General features: G+C 39.0%; 1 long non-coding RNA gene across 1 annotated transcript; it reads right to left on the bottom strand.

Moving 5' to 3' along the window:
- Positions 1 to 12,157: 12,157 nt before the first annotated feature.
- On the bottom strand, positions 12,158 to 20,733 carry LOC114065423. The gene is made up of 4 exons (XR_003572962.1): positions 20,702 to 20,733; positions 18,412 to 18,501; positions 14,083 to 14,158; positions 12,158 to 12,772 (listed from the first exon to the last, which is right to left on the bottom strand). It is a non-coding gene; the product is annotated as an uncharacterized LOC114065423 (long non-coding RNA).
- Between the last annotated feature and the right edge of the window lie 2,368 nt (positions 20,734 to 23,101).

Here is a 23,101-nt window from a genome sequence, read left to right as displayed (position 1 = left end):
GCCCAGTGGGCACAGCACACACGTGGGAGGCAGCAAACCCAGGTTACCATTTCCATTCCATAGAAGGAAAGCCATTGCCTGTCCCACTGCTGGCAACTTTATGCTGCCCCTGTGCTGCTGACTACGCCCCCCATTATACAGAGCACCTCCAGGCTTGCTAGTGAGGAGAGAGAGTCCTGAGCCAGCACAACCACTTTGTCTGGAGGCACATGCTTGCTCTTTGATTCCTCTGTAAGGGACTGGTTTCCTTACAGTAATCAATCCTTGAGTGAAAGATCTAATTAAGCCTCAGGACAAGGACTCTGGGCTGCTCAAATCTTTCACATGTGGAAGCACATAACTGGAATAGAGAGTCCCTCTACTTCACCAATTTTTTTTTTTTTTTATCAAAATAATTGGGCCATTTCTTACAAAACATATGGATTTGACCCCCTGCTGCACGAGTGACACATCTCCAGTTCCCATGTTCTGGACATGTGCTCTAAATACTGATTTTTTCAGATAGGCAGAGAAGGCAGCAATATCAACTCCTCCACATCAGTGTTTGAAAATGAGACAGATACAGTCTTGGCATCTGACTGGGAGCTTGCTGCATTAGAAGCACCCAGAAAACATTCGTTATACTAAGCTGCTTTCCCAAAAGAACCCATTTGGTGGATTCCTGCAGTGCTCAACCCTGAACAATGTTTAATCCTACCAAAAGCAGGCAACTTCTGTACCTCAAATCTTTGTTGTCACAATCTGCCTCCTTGTCTAAGTCATTCTAGAGCTAACTGGCAGCTGGGAAAGTTCTGAGGCTTCAAATTTAGATGCCTGCTTCAAATTCAGATGCCTAAACCCTCCCTCCCTCCAGCTGTTTTCACAGCTTATGTCATCACATGTACTATTATTTTGTAGGCTATCTCATATGTACAATAGAAATATTAGCCCATAGATGACTTCACACTAAATCCAAGATTTCCTCAAGAGCTTCCAATTGCTCTACAGATAGCTTTTAACCTCCAATGTACTTACAATTATTGATAGGAAAGTAAAAATGATTTGAAAAGGGCCCAGAGCAAATGGTGCTGGTTTTCCAAGATAAAGAGTTATACTTGGAGGTAAGAATTGGAAAGATTTGATAAGTGCATTAAATCATAACTATAATGTTTCTCCTTGGCTCTGGAAATGCTCCTACAAAGAGGATGCATTAATGGCTTGTTCTATACCAGACCATAAAGTATGCTGATTGAGGTATTTACCGAGGGGAACAAAAACATATTAGGTCTCTTTAGTAATTATCCTTAAAAATAAGTCCATCTGGAACTATGTCCTGGGCTCATGCTGAAAATGCAGCACATCTCTGAAGGATAATAGCAGAACTCTTTGTGTAAATTAAAGTGAAGATGCTTCTAGGGTGTTTTGGAGGAAGACAATATTGCTATGCCTTCAAAGGGAAAGCATACAGTGGCAGCTTCCTAGAGTCAAATGCAAAAAGTTAGAAACAAAAGAAATTATTCCACCTCTCAGCTTTCCTTCACCCTTGCATATTTTCTCACCAGACCGGAAAACTGTCTCCAAATGGACCTGCCCTCTACTCTAGTACCCTGGAGTGATTAACTTTGAGCAATTAAAGGTTTTTGGACCAGATGGTCTTTTCTCACCACTGCCCCCATAGCCGTGGGGCTCCTGAAATGGGACACCCATGGCAGGACCCATGCAATTAATGCCTCACATGCCCCAGCAGAGAAGATTTCATCTAAGTATTCTTCCAGAACAGCTTGTTCAACAAATAGCTTTTAGCATATACAATTTGCAAAGTTGCCAGTTTATCATGAATAGAGCTATTTGTAGTCTAGTCATATCATAAAATCTTGTTAAAAGAAACAACACAAAGAGACTGCTCACTTTTCAGTTATGGTGCTTTTGAATTAATTTGAATCCAGATTGCCTCATGAGTATTGTTTGTTCCAATATGAAACAGTTTATGGTGATAAATTGCAGCAGCATCTCTTGAGAGCTCCCTGGTACAGTGTACTGCAGCAGAAGTTGAGTCAGCTTTCATACTGAGATTACACTGTAGCTTCAGAGCACACAGATTTTGTGGTTTGGAGGATAGTTAACTGAGAAAGGCAGAGAAACCAGAGTATTTTGTGGCATGTGCAGGTGTTGTGGCATGTATCAGGGCTTGTAGGGGCAAAACCAACCAAAGCACATAGTGAAAATCCAGTAACCTACCTCCTGTCTGAGCCCTCCTGTCCCCCTCAGTCAGATACTTACTCAACACCCAGAAGTAACAATCTACAGAGACCGATGTCGGGCTACTTTAGCCACACTTTCAGTGCTGAGCCATTTAACACATATGAATTCTTCATCTAGATCTAAATTTACTGTTACAGCAGATGTTAGAGTCAAATCTCATTAGTAAGATTTCAGTAATCTGCAGAATAATGACAAAACATTTCAGTATCCTCTCAGTTATAACCTTAATTAAGACTAAGCAGGGTATGTTGTGTAACATATCACCCTGCAAATGCACACTCTCGTGTGAACCATCATAGGCCTGAATCAGAGAGGGACAGCAAGCATTTGCTATTCTCACCAAAAATCACCAGGGGTTCAAGAAGTCTTTGCTCCTCCATCAGACCGGTTCTTTACTGCTGCATGATTCAATAGCTTACAGATTTTCTGTGGCCACTGAGAGGAAGGGTTTGCAGTTCTCTAACTCAGCCAAACATACTGATATTTATAGCCTTATGACAAATATTTAAGGTCTCACCTGGTGCTGCTAGACCCCATCATAGGGCAGAAGAATCACAGCTCTTACCTCAAACTTAAAATATTTTTTTCACATTTAATGAAATTAATGAATTTGATGAGGCACTATGCCAAATTAATCTCTAGCGCCCTTCCATCAAATGCAACTGAGTTAAACAGGGATTAATTGAGGCCCATGCAATTACCTCTTAATTAACCCTGAAGGGTTGGGATTAACCCTGCTGTTCAGGGTTAGATATGAGTGTGTTTGTCATGGGAACTCCTATACCATGGGTATCACAAAGTTAACGTTGACCAAAATGTCTGTGCCAAAACACATTTGGGAAAATGAACAGATTGCTCTTGCTCTCCTGTCCTCAGCATTTTGCAGGGTTCCAGGGGCTGCCCCTACTAGAAGGAAAAATCAAGGGTGCAGCCAGTTCCTACAAACTCATCTATTTACATAAAACTCTGAATACATGCACAGCAGGAATGTAGGCAGCAGGAAGTACTCCCTTTTATTTCCATTTCCTTGCATCTTCTCAAGCACTATCCTACTCAGAGTCTTGCTATGGGCTTTTCTTAAAAATTGTGACAATGTTTTACTCCTGGGCTTGGTTTCCTAGCTTCATTTTCTCTCTATTATTCCAAGTACACCTACATTGCAACCTAGGCTGGTAAGCAGAGGTGCTTGAATTAGGAAGGATAACAAGCATAAGCAGCATTCAGCTCTTTAAATTTCAAACCAGCAACCCAGATTAAATAATCTGGTTTATTTGTGTAAGAACACGATACGACCAACTGGTGTTTCTTTAACGCGAAGCCAGAGGAACATCTCTCCCTGGTACAGAACTGCTGTTTTACACTTGTCTTTAAACTATGAAGATACCTAGGAAAATGTAATTTGTGCTAAACAATGTGAAAGCAGGCCAAGAAAAATCTTGGTAAGGATTTGACTCAACAGACAAGGGGAACGAAGTGGGAGACAAACCAATCCTTTTAGGCTGCCCTGTCTTTACTTCAACTTTTAAAGTTACAGCAATATCAAATTAACATATTTCCATCTTTTCCCAAGAGGAAGAGAAGTAGATACAGCCTGCCTCTGATTAAATTACAACCCTCAACACACAGGAACACAGTTTAACTCAAAGGTTTGCTACAGCATCCTGCAACAGTTGGTGAAGTTGCTCAATTTAGAGTTCCTGATGACCCAAATTCAACACAAGTCTAAGGGTAAAAAATTCGAACTCTCATTGCCAAATATATTAACACCTATAGAAAATGAACATAACTTGACAAAATCCTTTAGTGCAGCTGAACTGTTATCAACATGTAAGGGATATCAAGAATATTTTATCATGTTGACTTTGGGTCATACCAGACTCATTTCAGATTTCAATGGAGATAGTTTTGCATCATACCAAATCACAGCAAAATGATTAAAATGCACTACACATCTCTCTGTCTTAGAGATCGATGTGTTCATGAAGTCTAAAATATGCTAAGGAGGCTTATCCTCAACAATTTTAATCATCCATAGTAACTACTCTCATATGGAAATTCCAAACCATACTGACAAATGTTTAAAAAAACTTCACTTATAATGAATGCAGAGCATCACGCAGAAGAATAAAAAGTATATTTTACATTTGCTTGCAGAAGCAACTCATAAATCATATCCATACAAGCAGTAAATAAATATCCTATGTCGCCAACGCAAATTTTGTACCTTCCACCCACAAGTCAGTTGGCAGAATTTTTGTTGACAAAACCAGTGAAAACTATACACCCACCAGCAGGGAGCTGAAAATTTGCACTGTCTTTTTACTACAACATTTTACTAGTTTCAGTTTCTTATACTGCAAAAATGTTGGTAATAAAGATATAATATTTTCTATTTTAGACTAAGAAACAAAGTGAAAAAAGAAATGGATTCTTTTCCCCACAATGGCAGGGTTGGAGCCAATAGAAATACATACATACATAAAGCTTCATACCCCTCATTCACAGTAGAAAACAATTGTTTATTTTCTGAAACTGCTTTTAGAAGGAAACAATTGATTCACCTCACTGAGGGATTTAAATACGTATGTGAACATCAATGGTCCTTATGCTCTTGAAATGGTTTATTAGGTTTGCACATGCTTTTTAGGTGCTAATATATATTATTTTTAAGAAAAAAATTAAACAGTTTACCCTGGCCAAATATGAATTATACAGAGCACAGTTCCTAGCCTTTCCATAGCAATAAAGTTTCAGCCCTTTCTAAGCCCTCAGCTTAGGTCTACAGGTCTCCACTACTGCATTCATTCCTTCCTTCAAAAGAGAGTAAAGAACTGCAATGTCACATTTAAAAACAAACAAACAAACAAACAACAAACAACAAAAAACTGCAAATAAATAATTATTATATGTAATTTCCTGTAGTCACACCTACCTGTTTTTCCCCATGAATCCCATTTCCACAAAAGGGATGGTGAGGAAGTCAAGCTTTAGACCTAGAACTTGTCAGCTTCCTTCAGTGATAAATAGACACACCGTGACTCTGTCACTCAAGAAGCAGGGAAAGCTTTGAAATAATGCAGGCAATTTACTTCCTAGAATTTCCAAGTTACACTGGAAGGTGAGGAAAGCTTGATCAGGAAGAATCTAAATCCTGTTTACAGTATTGTAACTGAAGAGGAGGAAAAAAAACATAGAAGAAAAAACACAAGCAATCAAATAGGAACTGTTGAGCTGTATCAGTCCATCAGTCTATTTGGTAACCCACCTTTTCCAGGTTGAGAAGGGTGTTCTGTCAGAGAGAAAATAACTTACAGGATTAAAGAAGTGATGCTATATACACAGCCAAATACAAAATAACTACTTTTGGGCTAGAACTGTATGTTTTACAAAATTGAAAAAATCAGACCAGAGCAGGTGTATTAGAGTGAAAAAGGTCCACTATAAACCAAACTTAGGTTTCAAAAATCTTTTTTTTTTTCTTTCATTTGAGCCAACCCTTTCTATTGCATTGTTACCTTGTTAACCATTCAGTAAACATTTTGGACTGGGTAGTAGTGCCTAAAGCAGAAACATGAACACAGAATTTAACATGGCCCCAGCACCAGTCAAACCAGGGACCTCAGGATCAATCTTCCATTGCCCTTCACCAACCTAGATAGAGATACATATGAGAAATGTGTAGGCTATGCTATGCACTCCCCAGCACAAGCATTAGGGAGGCACAGTCTCAGATGGAAAGCTGACTCTGTTTTGTTTGTTTTTCCCCACAGAGATACTGCATTTGCAGTTATTTTCCTCTTAACTGTTCTCTGCTCAAAACTTTCACTTAATTTTTAGTTACCTTACCATCCTGTTTGCCCACAATGCCCATATAATTACCAGCATCCAAATCACCATCATGCTGTAACATGGACGCTCAATAAGAGTTGTATGCAATACTGAATTTTAAAACATAATTGAAGAAGAAATTGAGATTAAATGGGAGAGGGACAAGCTAGAAGCACTGAGGTAAGAAACCAATCTAATCACGCAAACCCCACATTCATTTATAAAGCTTCTCATTTGAGTCCTGTGGCAAAAACATATAACCAACATTACTCAGACTAAAATGCACATATTACACAACTCTGGAATAATAAAAATTATAATGCAAGAAGCATAAAATGCCATATCCAGAGGCTTTGGATTACATTTTATTGTAATTGTTGCTAAGCACGACCCATTTGCAAAATGCTTGTGCAGTTCTTGTACTCAAAGCATTAGTAAACACATAGACCATAAGGGAAGAGAGTAGCTTTTAAAAATCCTGCCCCATAGTTTCAGCCAAAAAACTGTGCAACAGAACTTCAAATGTTTTGCATGGTCCTCACAACACAGCTGTCCAGCTTGAGGGTCAGACATGTTGGAGAGGTCATGAGAGCAGGAGAGTATCCATCCCTCCATCCTTGCCATCCTGAAACTTCCCCACCACCTCGGCCACTATAGATGTAAAACAAGGAGACTAAAGCTGCACTGCTAAAGTTTGAAAGCAAGCAGGGTTCCTGAGCACATTTCCAAGCAGCTTGGTTTTGTCACTGCATGTTGGGTAACCTCAGGGAACACTTACTCGATTTTCCAAAAAGACATGGGCAGAAAAATCACTTTGCCTTCACAACCTTAATGAGTCTCACTGTGAGGACAATGAATCGCTTATTCCCAGTCTGGACTGAGGTAATTCATTGTGTTTAGAGAGACACAACTTCATGCTTCAGGCATACCTCTGTAAATCAAAACGAAAAAAAGTGGTACCTACACAACTGAGCAGCAGCTGGGTAGGGGCTGTCAGAAACACTGTTTCTGGACTCAGGCAGTCACAGCTAGGAATATTTTTGCAGAGACAACATCACATAGGAAAGTGCAAATAGAATCAAACTACTAAAAAATCCTCTACTTCTGCACTTGGTCGGGGCCAGAGCAAATTTCCCTGTGCCAGGCCAGGCAGATCCATTGTGTCCAGGAGATGCAAAGCAAGCCCAACTCCAGCTTTGCCAACTGATGAATAACTGTGTTTTTTCCAGTTTCTTCTGGTGTCTGCTAAGTTGGTAAAAGTGTCCCAAGTCCACAGTCACATGCTGTGGAGCCATGTAAAATCGTGGCAAAATCTGATGCTCACATAAAAGTGGGCCATGCTAATTGAATTAGAAAAAGCACAACTGAGGAAAACAACATCCTGTGTGATAAATGTTGGCCCTTTGATCCTCTAGTTTCTGTAATGGATGAAAATTAGGGTGGGCTGTCTGGATTTGAGCTAAACATATTAAAGGATCTGTTAAATCTTTCTGTTACTGCCTAAGAATGTCCTTACAAGCCTACGGGGTCTATTAAGTATAAGTGGAAAAGATTGTCTGTGCATGCATTTAATGCCTGTTTTGAGCTGCTGTGTGCAGCAGGTAACTGTGAAATAAATCACAGAAAAGGAAACACAAAAGACAAAAAGGGGATCAGACATTTAGGGCTACAGCGGTACAGGAGAGAGGATGAGTACAGGGGTAAGACAAGGGGGATGGGGCAGAGACAGAAAGCTCAGCAGAGGGGCTTTCTAAAAGACAGGATGGCATCAAGTCTGACAGTAACAGAGCTACAAAAATCATCAGTGATTCATTAGCAAGAGCCCTAGTAAGAGCCAATGAAAAGGAACAGCTGAGAATGGGAATTAAAAAGAAAGAGAATTAGATACTCTTTACAGGAGGAAGCTACATAAAAATAATTGCATCCCATAAAATGAAGAAAATATTTTTTTAGTATACATCTTCTCATATGTTTCAAAACACATGAAAAGTTATTCATTCATGCATTTCATAGGAGTAAAATCCAAATCCAACAAATACCAACAGGTTTGTGAAGGAAGCTGAAAGAGAGAAAAACATCACATTCCTTTGCCAAGCATCTAGCAGGAAACAGAGTCAAAGCCAACACAGATACCGACTGGCCAAGGTACTATGATTTTTGAAGTGGAAAGGGAGGAGTTTGGATCATTCATGAGTTTTTCCTTTCTAAATGGAAAAATAGAGATGATGGAGGAAAGACAGAACAATAGTGTAGCAGCTATTTTATTCTCACTGTTTGGTTTTACTTACTGTATTACAGTCAGACTGGTCAGATAAGGACAGTCTGAAAACATCAGCAACATTTCTTGACACTAAGCCCAGTTAGAACTGTCCCTCCCATAGCCCAGGGAGGAAAACAACCTGTTTATGCTTGAAGTTCTCCAATAGCCAAGCCCTTTACTGTACTTGTGGCTCATCAGCATCATACCACTTTTCTAATGCCCTTCACAGTAAAGCAGCATAAACCCACCCCTTATTCCAAGATCTACATAACAAACCAGGGGCTGCAGAGCCTTCTCAGCTCCCTGCACTAGGCTGCTCCCCCTCTCCCCTCCTCCATCTGAGGCAGTTCCTGTGCAGTCATTTAATTTCAGCCTTATCTATTCCCAATTACACATGGATTAAACTCAATGTAACAGGTTTATTACATGTGCAAATCCACTGCTGTTTAATCTTGCCAGTGCTGTGTTTGGTTTTGATATATTCTGACTGGCTTGCCTCTCAGCAGCAGGTTGAAGATTATTAAACACTGCAGTGCAGAGTTACTCACACAAACTCTCACGTATGTTGTTTATTCGTGTTGTGTGACTGCTAAAAGCAAGCATTCCCAAATCACAGTGTGGACAACATCACAGCAAGAAGGGGAGCTTGTAGTCCGAAGCAAATGTTTCAGGACCATGAGGTCACTCAGGCTTGCAGTGTTGGGAGATGATAGACCGATGGAAAACAAATGACAAACAAGAAGGCCTCCAGACTGTCACCTTTCAAGCTGTTCACTCAAATGCCATTGCAGCCCTCAGAAACTCCACCCACTAACACCCAAGCACTGATGCAGGATAAGCAATGAAGCCAAACAATGACAGAAGCGATGCAGAGACTCTTTCTAATACTCTGTTACGTGTTGAGGGTTGCAATTCCATACAAGACACTGAGTGAGCAACATCTTGCTAACATCCTCTGACTGTGCATGAACAGCTCATGAACTGACTTTTCTTCGTGCCTTACACTCAGTGTACAGGTGAAGGCCAAAGTCTGTGCTCACACACCGGACAAGACCTCTCCCCCTTCTAGTTCCTGAAGCTTTTGTCAGTCAAATTCAACCATTCACTGTTCTTCCCTTGTACCAGACGAGAGCCTCAAGTACTATTTGGGAATTTCTGCTAATTGCAGTAGCGGGTTTCTCCTTCAAACCGGTATCACCTTCACTGCAAAAGAAAAGTCATCACAGGATTTAACAGTATTTCCTTATTTCTTTAGTCAAGGTTTTAAAATACACAATGAAATCTGATGGAAAACTTGACCTTTCATCCTCCCCATTTCCCTGCAAAAGAGTCCTTCTCTTGCTGATTTTAGGCCCTCTTTCTCCAAACAGTTATTCAGAGTGCTGCTGGCATTAGTGGGGTTACCTAGAGGCACTGGGCACTCGGATAAATACAGACCTAAATAACAGACAACAACAGGCAGTTGGGACAGTACTAACAAAATAAAGTGAATATGTTTATTGGGAGGTATCATTTCTTTAGGACAAGTAGGATGCACTAGTGGTTGGGGTTTTTTCCTATAATCATTTATTATAGTTCTTGGATTATGGGATTTTTTTCCTCCCAGTGGTTGAGGGTGGGAACAGCTAACATTTATGTTTCCTAGACCTATAGAGATTCCTGCTTCACAGTAAATCTACTAAAAGACTTGTGGCAGCTTTCAACAACTGCCTAAGTCATACATGTAATAGAGAGACACACAGAAGTAAACACATTTATCATTGTTGATAACTAATCTGTAACCTTTGGGGGGAAGGGAGTCCAGTTTTGTTCTGTATTGGTCAATGACCAAGCAAAAGATGTCGATGGGGGATACAGGGAGTGGATTTTGGCATTAGATAAGTATAAATAATGAGGTAATAGAGAAGAGGATAAAACTGGAAGTTTCCTCAGAGAATATACTTCATTAACCAATGATTCCACAAGAACAACTTTCATTATAAGATTGGCGATTTTTCTGAAACTGCCCATTCTTAGTTTGGTAACATTTCCCCTAAAACTATTACGTATAACTTACTTATAAACTGGCTAAGTACTCTTTGCCAATCCACCTATCCTGGTGGAGGTTTCCTATCTCTATTAACATTCTACTGGGAAATTTTTTCTTTCCTCAGTATTGCAGAATATATAAATATAGCATACATACACATAACACATGTACAACCCTTCAGAATCTCAAATGAGTGATGGAACTGGAAAGGACCACCCAGTCACAACATTCAGTTCCTTTCGACCACATCCATAAACATTTTTTCTCAGGAAAGCCCACAATGCATCCATTTCACACATGCCCTCACATAAAGCAAGTTGGGCCCAGTTCAAATACTCTGTCACTTCTGGTACCTTCCCAGTTCCAGGGCTCTTGCCTGGGGCATTGTGATGCACACAGACATGCAGACCAAGCACCCTCCATCAACAGCTCCTTCTTGCAGCACACTCCACCAACACTCCTAAACATCGGCTGCCTGCATTTTTACTTGTCCCTTTGCTAACTAGATCTCATTTAGAGAGTTGAGGAGTTAATCTTTTATCTCCCTAGCCTTCAGCCTTTGTTGCTTTGTCCAAATTCCCAACCTTGTTCAGAGAAGTCAGCTGATGAGTCCCTCAGCTCCTCTCCCTGGCCTCAGCCAGGAGGCAAAACACCTCCATCACTCCCTCTGCCCTTCCACTGGACCTCCCACCACGTTATCCAGCTTCCTCCTCCTTCATTGCTTTCATATGCTGCCCTACCCTCTTAATTGGGCTCAGCTGGGAAGAGCTGAGCTTTCCTCACCTGGGAGTCCATGGGCAACACACATAATTCCACATGCCAACGCATTTTCTGCCAGGCTTGCGTCTTTACTGTTCCATAGTTTCACAGCCAGCATCATTGCAGCAAATGAGGACCTACATTCAGATGCCTGCATACCAGATCAGCTATACCAACATTACCAGCATATCTTGAAAAAGCTAAAAGGTAAAAAAGGCAATAGTGGAGACTGTCATTTAAACAGTAAAAAATTATTTCTGTTTGCCATATTCATTCCTCATTTTTTTTCCCTTTTCTTAAGCATTTATGTATTCCATAATACTATTCTTTCATCCACTGACTGCCTAATTTTCCATGTAAGACTCTAAAACCCTTTATAAGTCAGTGGTCCAGGTTCACAACTGGCATTACTGCTCCTCAGCTTTCTGGAACTGTAAATGTGTACATAAGCTGACTAACTGGTGATTCATCTCTTAATACTGTCTTTAGGATAATAAATAGGTGTCCTTTCTGGCCTGCTCAAAAACATAGTTCTTGCAGCAGAGCCTAATCTCTTTTCTCCTAAGATGTGAGTTTATTAATAACAGGGGAGAAGCAGGAAAGCAAAAGATCAGCTCAACCCTTTGCAGGTTTTATTGCTTATAAAATTTCTTTCCTCAAGTTTTCTTGATCCAAGCCATAGTCCTGAGACAGTTTCTCCTACCACACTTATAATCATGTGGATAATGAGTCCCTCGTATTAGCGTATTATCTACAGAACATGCACAGTGCTTTCCCACAATAACTGATATCTGCCAGCAGGATGGAAAAGACCTGTTAGTATCTTTAAAATACACCTTCTATTTTTGCCAGAAACATTGTATTATGAATTACTGAAGACAGCCTGTTTTTCTGAGAATTATCTGTAAAAGTGACTGACTATTTAATTAAGGTGTTGGCGGGAAGAGAAAACGTTTCTCTGATCCACACTGACCTCTTTCTCAGGAAGGTGTCAGTGAAATTATTACAATATAAGCATGAGGTGGCCTGGGTGGGCTATTGCAACTACACTGTTTTTCTCTGTTATACATGTTTGCCTTGACATTACCTAATAATACTTGGCCAAAAACTGCCACCTTCTGCCCAGGAGAATCACCATTCCAGTCACTGGGTACACTAAACATTAACCTACAGCAGCATTTGGGCATGGGCTAAGACATTCATCATTAGCAATTTTACAGCATATTCACTAGGCCAATTTGCCTGTGTATGTATAATAATTATTTAAAAGCCCACACACAACGCAATTTTGGCTGCTGGAAAGAATTTGTCAGCTTGGTGTGTTTTCTCCCTGACCTTTATTTTATTCATTCTTACGTTTCTTATGAAATATATCAAAAGTTCCAGAGGACGTTCGAACAGTAAAAGAGCTTTGCAAACTGAGCATCATTTCAGTGTTGATCAGGACATGACCTGGCAGAACTATGAAATCTTGGCCTTAGAGGAATTCAGTGGGAGCTCTGAAGTAGATTTTTCTGCAGTATTTAATTTCACCTCGTATTCCCCTCATATTCTTTAGAAGTTTATTACTGAAGAAATTATTGCATTTCCTTATATTGCAGGTCTGTATTGATGAGGTCTTTGCATGGTGTCCACACAAACAGCCAAAGAAGTATCTGTTAGAGAAAAAAAAAAATTATTCTTTCACTTTTAAGAAAGTGGGAAATTAAATGAAAAACAAAATACTTAATTCCATAGCTCACTACAAGATGTCCAGATATTTTAATTACTTCTGTAAAAAACTGCCCTGAAGATATGAAACATTGACTTAGTCTGAACCATTTTTAATTAAAAGAGGCTGATCTTTCTTATTATAATCCATTAATTTGAAATATTGAGTATTAATAAAATATCCAAACAGACCAACTGAATAACTTCTGTGATATGGAAGATCAGATAACACTTTATGGTACAGTGGCATGTTGAAATATTTCTGTGGCCTTTCTCTCAGCATGATTTCATTTGGTTTTGCTTGAAATTGATTTTGAATTGAAACAAGAACCTGAAGGTCTGATGTAACTTAAGCTGACCTTTGTTCCACCACAGCATTTGCATCAAGCAATTCTGAAAAAAATTTCCCTGCTCTTTAATAATTTACTTACATATATCTTCCCTTCTCCATAGTACTTGTTTTTAAGTACTTATTACGGGCTAACAACAATAATAACATAAATTTCAGGATGAATTCCCTGGGACTATTTTGTTATGCAAGAACAAGAAGGCATATGAACTTTTCCTTGTCTTTCCATTGAAAATTCTAGGACTATTTGAATAGTCACCATTTCTAGACCGTGGCTTTCATATTTAGGAAATTTTAGCTTAGTTTGCTCTAAGAGTGCTAACCACCTTTCTATGATGGGCCCTTGTCTTTGCGCTGTGATGGATTCTTACAGCTGTCACAGAGGGGCAGTGGTATCTCCTAAATCCAAAAATCCACCTCCATGCCTATGTCAATTGGCTAGTCTCTGCAGACAACTAGTGTAGAGAAATAGTCTTCTCTGAATAGTAGTTCAGAGCAGATCCCTAATTCAGGGGATCAAAGCTGTCCTTTAAGAAGTCTCTCCTGTTCAGTAATGATTATAACATGAACACACAAAAAATTAACCTCACAACTAAGGCATATAAATTGGATGCCTGCACCTGGTGCATCCTGCCCATCTCTAAATGAACTCACATTACTGCCAAAGATGCCAGGGATCTGAATATACTGTAGGATTTGCAATTTAAAATTGAGTTAATTTTAAAATAGGCATTGTTGTATAAGCTCTATGAAAGGTGTATGATACTTTAATGGTAGCTCAGGTGGGTCAGCAGCTATGAGTGAACATAAACATATACTAAATCAAAAGCTTTGATAGCCATAAAAAGTATATTGTTAAAACTACAGCACCTGAAACTTTACAGACATTTTAAAATTTTTTCCTACAGCAGAAGCTGAGGAAATAAGACCTTGGGAAAAATCTGCCAGCTGCTGAAGGTAGGAGACACCACATCTTCATGACCTACGAAGGCAATGATTACCACTGAACCCCTGCAAAGGTAAAACCTCTGAACTGTCTTCAAGAGATGAAAGGCCTCATTCAAAACCAGTACTTGGCTATGGGACAACTATAATTTTAGGGTGTTCCTTAGCAACTTCCTTCATTTCACATTGAAGGGTGAGAGCAGAATCCACCACACAAAATATTATAAAACAGTTTCACAGATTCTTCAAATTCCTCTTTACTCTCAGTTCTTTTTTGTTGTTGTTGTTCTTGTACTGATACCACTTCTGGTGCATATGGTGAAAAATGACTCGGCCCCCAAACAGACTTATGTGACATAGCATTTGGACCACTTATTGCATCAGCGTAAAGGGAGGATCATATTGCTGCCTCCTGCCTTAAGTCCAGTCTTTGCCTTCTAAAGCAACTAGTTGCATCATTCTTAATTATCACCATGATAAGCTGTGCCTGGAATTTTGACAGCCCTCTGATTCATGGCCCAATTTATCCACTTCTGGCAGAACATTCTGTGTGTAAACCCCTTCTTCCACAATAAGCTACTAATGACAAGTTGCTCCAGAAATCTTGACAGATGAGGCAACAAACGCTGTCTTCCTGTGGGAAATCCCATATTGCTGAAATGCTTGGGGTGGCATAGCCACCTTATCCCTCAGGATTGCAGTAAATTTTTATGCACCATTTGGACAATGGCTGGGGTAGCGAAGTTGTCCCTACGAACCTGTGTAAGCAGCCTGCTCTGAGGTGATGCAAGTAAAATGTTTCTGTAATGGGCATCGAGAAAGCAGGTACTTAAGAAAGAAGGCAGGCTACGTTTAAATTAAACATACACTTCATATATGTATACACTTTTTTAGGTTTTACAGGTGCTATTCAGTCAATAGGTAAGACAGGCCATCCATGAAATTCATGGAAGTACTTCCAGGGAAGAGGAAGAGCTGAGTCAGACAGTCAGTTGAGTCAGTTGAGTGGTGTCTTTACCTGCAAGTTCAAAGAAGAAAGCTTTTTTTAAGCAGAAGAAGTATTTAGAGAACTATAAGAAAAGAGGAACTTTTCCTTAAACTCACAGTGTAAGGGGAGCAAAGTCACAAATCAAACAATCCATTTTGAACAGCCACCTAATGTCTATTATTCTGATCAGAGCAAGTGAGGGAAAAGGTTTTATCAAACCACGCACAGCTTCTCCATGAGTGAATTCACATTAGATCTGTTACTCTGAGCAAAAGCTACAGCTGGTCTAATAGTACAGAAATGATTAATTGAGAAAGGTATTCAGTCACACCAAAATGTGTCAATATAGTAAATGGGCAGTATTTAATTAGCTCCAGTAAAAACCAGTTAAAATACTCTGGGAAATGAAGAACTCCTTTCTGGAATATTATTTAACACAACACTATTCACAGACAATTTGGCTGACCCCATACAGACTAATTCTTTCATGCTTAACTTGGAATTTGAGGGGAAAAAATACTGGAGACTATACAATACTTGTTAGCAATATAAATCATAAAATTATATTCTAAATCACAAAAACAGTTATGACACGCTATCAGAAGTCAAAAAATACTGGAAGACATTTATAAAAATATTACATATATATATATGTAATTGAAAATTACATAGTGTTTAGCATATCCTCATTTTCTCCTTCATCCTGACAACTTGCATGCAAATATGGAATCATTAAGTGCATTTTAATTTCTACACTATCTTTAAAAATAGAGAAGTTAAAGATATATTTATTATTTTGTAGGAAAGGAAATGTTAATATGAACCAAATGATTACTTTATTTGAATAGTGATAAGACTTCTGCATAACAAAATCCTCTTATAAAGAGGGAACACTGAACCCTATGGAGCTCGAAAAGCAAAATAACAGAAAATGTCATCAAGAAAAGGTACATTCATAGGTGAAAGACTTTCATTACATTACTTTTCAATATATCTCTACTATTAATGTCAGAGTAACAGGTCAAGGCTTTAAAATACCCAGCATATGCCACATTTTTTAGGCAGAAAGAAAATGTAGATTGGGAAAAAAAATAAAAATCCAGAAGTACCTGAACTTCTTGCACTCTGAGGATTTTCTTGTGATTGCAGTTTTTCAAAGCTGCTGAACCAATGTTTTAATTTAGCAAAGATAAATATAATTTCCTGTGTATGACCTTGAATTTTAAGTCTCAACCCAGAGGGAATATTTACAACCTGTAAACAGGCTATGGTAATGGAAATTCTGATAAATCTCACCATTATGATGCTAGTTACATTTATCTTCCAATTTTTTTCCCCGACCTCCCCTCTCTAAGATGTAAATAGATAGCTGACTAAAATCCTGACCCCAACTCACCAAAGGGATATCCCACACCATATGGCATCGTGCTCAGCACATAAAGCTGCAGGAAGAAGAAGGAGTGGGCATGTCTGGAGTTAACTGTCTTCTCAGACACGTTAAATGTGATGGTGCTCTGCTGTCCTGGACACGGATGAACACCTCTCTGTCCGTGGGAAGTGGTGACTGATTACTTATTTCGCTTTGCTTGTGTGTGTGCACCTCTAAAACTACCTTTATCTCAACACCCAAGTTTTCTCACTTTTACCCTTCCAATTCTCTCCCACATTGTACCAGGGGAAAGCGAGCAACTGGCTACATGCTTAGTTGCCAGCTGGGGTTAAACCATGGCAGAACTTTCCCAGTCTGCCATGACTCTTCAGATATGATAGAATGGCTTAGTAACCTCATCTGCCAGTTTCCTCAAGACCCTTGGGTGTATCTCATCATGTCCCAGGGATTTGTGCACATTACAGTTCCTTAGATGGTCTTGAATCTTATTTTCTCCTATGGTGGGCAGTACTCACCACGAACACAGCACATAGATCTCAAAGTTGCTTCAGAGGAAAAGCAACTTTTTGCTCAATATTTAATTTCAAGTTGTCTTTACTGACTGCAGAATGGTATCTACGGGGGACTGAGCAAGCAGGTGTATGTTGCCTTGTTGCCAGCTGGGGTTTGGAGACTGGACTTTACGAACCCAGATCTACAAACTGGTGTTTGCTGATCATCTTAATTCTTGTGATAAAAGCATCATCAGCCTGTGTTTGCTCGTACTTATCATACAGTTCAACTCCAGCATGGCTGCTACTCATCCTCAGAGAAAAGGATACACATACCTTGAGTTCTTAAACCACCCCTCTGGTGGGCAGAAGAATATTTTGGTATTTTACTGTGCCAGTACACTGCACATATTGTAGTGTTCTTTGGGGTTTAGGATTCACAGTTATTAGTGTGATAATAATTTCAGTATTTGGGGAATGAAAGGAGACAATAAGATCTTCTCTAGAATCCATCTCCTACAAATATATTTATTAAATATAAATATAGTATGTGAGAGGCCTTGGTGTCAGCTGTCTTACTGATTTGAACCTGTACAACTAATCTGTAACAAGTCCCTCTGTGAAAGTCCTCTCCTGTTCAGCTTCACAAACTGCTTAAACCTCCAGACTCTGGAAAAGAAGTTCAGCTGTTAGAGACTAATTTGGAGAAACCAGTCAGAAATGTGCTGACTGAAATTCCTACTGCATTGCATCAGACAGAGCTAAGCAGAGGGCAAACCCTCCAGAATCTGAAACACCCTGTCGTATGCCTTTCAAAATTAGGAGGAAAGATTTGTCCCTTGTTCAAGAAGAAAACACTAAATTATCTCAAAACAAGCCAAAATCTCCAGCATCACAAGCATTTTAATGTTTGATCTCTATCTCTTCACCAACGTGTTATCATATGATAACCTGCTACAGAACTACATTAAAAACATCATCCCTCTTTTTATTTTGCTTCCTGTAGCTGCTATTCTTCTAGGAACATTCTGGTTTAAATTGCTTTTCAAGTTCCAGAACTGTACTGAAAAAGCAAAATTCAGTGCAGCTATTTCTGTAGATACATGCAGTAACTGTGATGGAAAAAGAAAACGACCCCAAAACAGAAACCAGCTGTATCCAAGCATGTATAGCAGCATGTATAATTTTCCATAGCCTTGGGCAAGAAATCTATTCATAGAAAAATTCCTAAGGTGTCAGAGTGACCAGAAATGTATTAACAAGAAGATAATTAGGGACTGATTATGAAGACTTACCAGATGGATATAAAATTAAAGTTTGTTGGTTTTGAGTTTTTTGATTTCCCAAGTAACCTGTATATTTAAATGCAGTCAGCAATTTCATTCTCCATGTTACCCAGTATAGCCAAGAAGTTACTTAACAGTTGTTACTGGAATTTCACTCACAAGTTCTTCCTAATTTGATTCAAAACACTTCATCTGGTACCCAGTTTATGTTTTTTGTTCACTAGGCTGTCAAAAGGTTAAAAATAAATCAGTAAATAAGCATAGGTATTTTTTTTTCAGTAATGTTTACATTATGAGCAACTACTTTTCTTTGAAACAGTACTCTTTTTGAGGGAAAAAAAAAAAAAAGGTACTTTATATGCTGTCTCGTCCATAAAAATTACTTTACTGAGATACTATATTTAGGAATCTGGGCATCTAAATGTAAAGAATTTCACTGTGCAAGCTCCCTAGCTATTTTGATCTCATTTACACACAGTGAAAACTCCTTAATGGTTGTACAAAGCAAACAACGCCCATGCCCAAATATTTTCACTACCTGGGATATCTAAGTTTAGAATAAATTGATTAGACTAGCAAGTGAGAAGGAAAAGACAAAGCTGATAACAAAATGTAGACTGAAAATGTTTCATCAAAAGACAACAGGCTCATCGTTAATAAAACATAAGGCACGCAGGGATAAAATTTTCTATTAACAAAGCAAGTGGTTGTATAAAGCAAAATAGAAGCAATGCAAGTTTTCCAAAATGTCCTTTTGCTATGCCTTAAACCAGCTCTGGTAAGACAACTCTTGAAAGCTATATACTCAGTTCATTGCTACCACGCCAAGATAGCAAGCAAGAGTGGCAATAGATGCTTAAAAAAAAAAAAAAATAAAAGTCTCACCACTAAAAAAGAGTTCATTTAGCATAATTTTCTAAGCAGCTGTCAAATGGTAACAGCTTCTGGTCATTACTACTAGAGTCAGATCATTGCTCTGATTTCAAGATCTCTAGTTTTTAATTATTGATTCCCCAGCCTCTCCAGTCCCTCCAACTGTCCTTTCACATGTCAGCTGAAAGTGCTCTTGGTTTATGAGGGAGCTGTAATAAATATGTGCATTGTGCAAAAAATATTTACCACAAAACAAAAATCTATATATCCTAAACTCACAGCAGTATCCTGAATACCATCTTGATGATGCCACCAGATTTTATGTCTCAGGAATATAGAGATCCTTGATTCTTAGCCACCCTGCACCCCCAAAACAAAGAGGACTGGATACATGAACAAAGAGAAAGAGAGAGAGAGAAATTTTTTGTGCTCTCACTAAATAAGTTGTCTGACAGGAAGCAAGGAGAGTTATAATGTGCATATGTACTATTGTGGGAAAACCTATTTGGGTCTATTACAATAAAGAAACAGATGAAGAACAGTCCATCTGTGCACAAATATGACCCCTGTGATGCTGCCAACATCAGAGTGATCTGCCAAATGATACCATCTGCACAAATGGAAATTCTTCTATGGGCAGATTGAGCTCACGTGCAGATTTAGTAAAACTCTTAAAGGAGTACTGTATCCAGAGTCTGTCTGCTTTGGAGGTCAGGGAAGCTTGCTGTCTGCTAATTCTTGTTCTGCTGGATGGCAGGATGAGGATCTGAAGGATGCTGTCTTTCACTGGCTGGTGAGGAAAGGGAGTAGGAGAGCGAACTTTTCAATTTCTTGGGATCCCTGAGCAGGACAAGAGCATTGTGTTCTATTTTCCAGACAGCAAGAACTAGCTCCTTTCTTTGCACCATTCTAAGAGGACTCCTCTCTCTTGCCTCAGTGAGGGCACCTGGAAGACCCTGATTCAGGGCTGCACTACCTCTGCATTGCAAGGACCTTATGGGACCACGATTTGGGATTCCTGATTTTGGGTGAAGCACTGCGTCTCATAGAGCTCCTGACCTGCAAAGAAGGAACCTAACACTCTAGCACAGCGCCTCAAGTGATTTCCAATGGTGACCCCATTTCTGTGGGACCTGTAATCCCAAAGAGTAGCATAGGTGCTTGAACCCATAAGGAGTTTAACCACTCCCTTCAGAACAACCACCCTAGAAGGAGGACATGTGTACCCTGGAGCACATTGAGGTTGCCTGAATTCACCAACACTTTCACATCTGAGGGAGGTTTCCAAGAAAGCCACTGGAACCAACTGGCAGAACAGAAGCTGACAGTGTGCCCTGGAAGCAGGTTGGGCCCCATGGCTTCACACAGAGTGTGTTGGAGTCATGTAAATTTTCATATGTAGGTGCAATTGTTTGGGCTGCAAAGGCAATGAAGACAGTGAGTCCCCCAAGCCACAGAGAGGAGTCTCAGTGAAGGATCTGCCCACAGATGCCATGAAGTTGAAAAAGAGCCGGATCTAACACAAAGTTTAAAGCAGTTGTGAAAGTTTTACCTGTTGCTGAGTCCCCTTGACAATTTCTATGGATTTAAAATCATATTTTAAAATCTACGTCTGTCTCCTATTGCTTTTGAAAAGACCAGCACATAAAAGAAGAGACCAAGTAATTGACTTTGTAGTGAAAACTAAATCTGACCATGAACAAAGCACTGCCAAGACATACTAGTGAAATTAGAAAAGACAAATATATGTATTTCCTTTAATCCTCTTTCTGTAAGGCATTTTAGGTGCTACTTATACAAGAAGTAATAGTAAATTCAGAAACAACTCATGTTAGCGATATCCCCAGAAACATGAACATCCACAGAACATGCACTTCGCTCATAATAGGCCTTAAACCACTTTCAGTACTATTTCAGTACTATTTCAATGGAAAAAGTTTGGATATTTTAGCAAGAAAGGTGATGTCTTTATGTATTTTTCTTCTGGATGCCCTTCTAACACATCATTTTACTTATCCATAAGCAAAAACCTGTAACCAGTATTTGGTGGTCCTGATCTGAGATCAGACCTTGTACCCACAGGTATTGATTGATTAAAGCCCAATTCCAGAACGGGGTTTAGTCTGCAATGACGAGCACTGAAATAATCAGCTTGAGGAGTCAAAGTTCCAGAAAGAAGTTGTAATGCTGAGACAGGCACTTGGGGATCTCCCCTGGGCATCCCAGAGGTGATGAGTATCCAGTGTAACAAGATAGATGTGGGCAGGTCTTAAACACCATGCTTATTCAGGCACCACATGCTCTGTGCAGTGCAAACAAAAGACAACCTGCTCTCTCCAAATCAGAGGTTTAGTTCTTCCCTTATGAAGACAAAACAACCGGCTTCTTTTCTCCCTTGGAGAGCACAACTACTGTAGGATGCGGCCTTACCCTTTTACACAAACAGATCCCTTTTCAAAAAGGCAGAAGAGCCACTTGCTGTATTCCTCATCCTAAAGGGATTTGCAGCTGCATGTCTCCCAAGAGAATGTTAAAGCTACCCACCATTCTGGAAAGAAGGTACTCTCCCATAGCGGGGCAAAAATTGAGACAATAAAAGTGTCTTGATGAGTAGATACCAGGTACATAGGTTCATCATCAATGACTGTTTCACATGAAACTGAAGCAGCCCATGAAGCACAGACTGGAACTTCTCCTTCTCATGCAAGCACCCTGATTACAAATTTGTGACCTACATCAGTTGAGGGGAAAAAAAAAAAAAAAAAAAAAAAAAAAAAAAAAAAAAAAAAAAAAAAAAAAAAAAAAAAAAAAAAAAGCTATATACTTGTGAGAGACGACTGATTGAAACATGCTGTCAATGGACCAGTTTCCAAGGTGATGGTGACAGCTCTTCCAATAAGTCGCTTTTATAACTGGGTTTTGAGGGTGCAGGGAAATATGTATAAATATAGGTATAACAGAATGCCTTCTGTTCAAAATTATTTTTCTTCTTCCAAGAAATGTTTTAAATGTTGACAACCAAGCTGTATCAGAAAACTAATCAGCACATCGACACCCCAGAGTCAAAACGAAATGCAGACTTCACTTATCTTGAATGGCAGTTGCATAGTGACACTTGTCTTCTGTGAAAATTATTATGGAACAGAACCAAGACCTGGAAGATTTGGGTTCTTTGTTTTGCCAGTCTTCCTGTGAGATACTAACCAAGATATGAGGCTTATTTTTTGTGGCTTTTTTGGTGTTTTTTTAGTTATGCATTAGCTTACTCCTGAGTTATGTGAGGAGTTTAGTTCAGAAAGTGATAAAAATTTGTTGGATGAGTAACATCAGCCTGCTGTCTACATTTTGCAGTCATACTAATCACTAGGGACACATCTGACTTTAGGTACTAAAGAATACCTACAGGAAATATCTGTTCACATATTTTCAACATTAATTTTTTTGCTTCCATTTTTTTAATGACAGAACTCAGACAACGGTGGTCAATCTTCCTGGGCTAAATTTCCACAATTTTTCTCTTGAAGAACTTAACTTTTTAAAAATCAAAATCTATATACAATAATGTAGTAATACAGTACTATAAAAATTCTAGACATATGTAAACGACTTAGTAAATTGTGATTACAATTTTTTTTTTATCAACATACTATATATTATTCCATCCATCTTCACTCTGCATTAAGCACAGTGTTTACAAAAATGCAATAGGAACAGGTTGTTCTCACAAAAACCTGATGCACTAGAACACAGTAAGATATATCAAAGAGAAACTAGTGAAAATGAGACTAATAATAAAGAAGGTTAATTTTTATCTAATTTTAGAGTCTTCTGCTGATACTACAGGTTTTGATTAAATTCTTTTTCTTACAAAAACAAAACAAATAAAAGTAGGGGGAATTGTTTGCCTTATGCAAGATAATAATTTAACTAAGTATATTCTACTTTTTTCCAG

This window comes from Empidonax traillii, unplaced genomic scaffold (assembly GCF_003031625.1).
Source record: "Empidonax traillii isolate 1590-97213 ecotype Southwest subspecies unplaced genomic scaffold, ASM303162v1 scaffold658:size386251, whole genome shotgun sequence".
In the NCBI taxonomy this organism is placed as follows: domain Eukaryota; kingdom Metazoa; phylum Chordata; class Aves; order Passeriformes; family Tyrannidae; genus Empidonax; species Empidonax traillii.
Note: the sequence above shows the minus strand (reverse complement) of the source record. Positions and strands in the feature narration are given on the sequence as shown.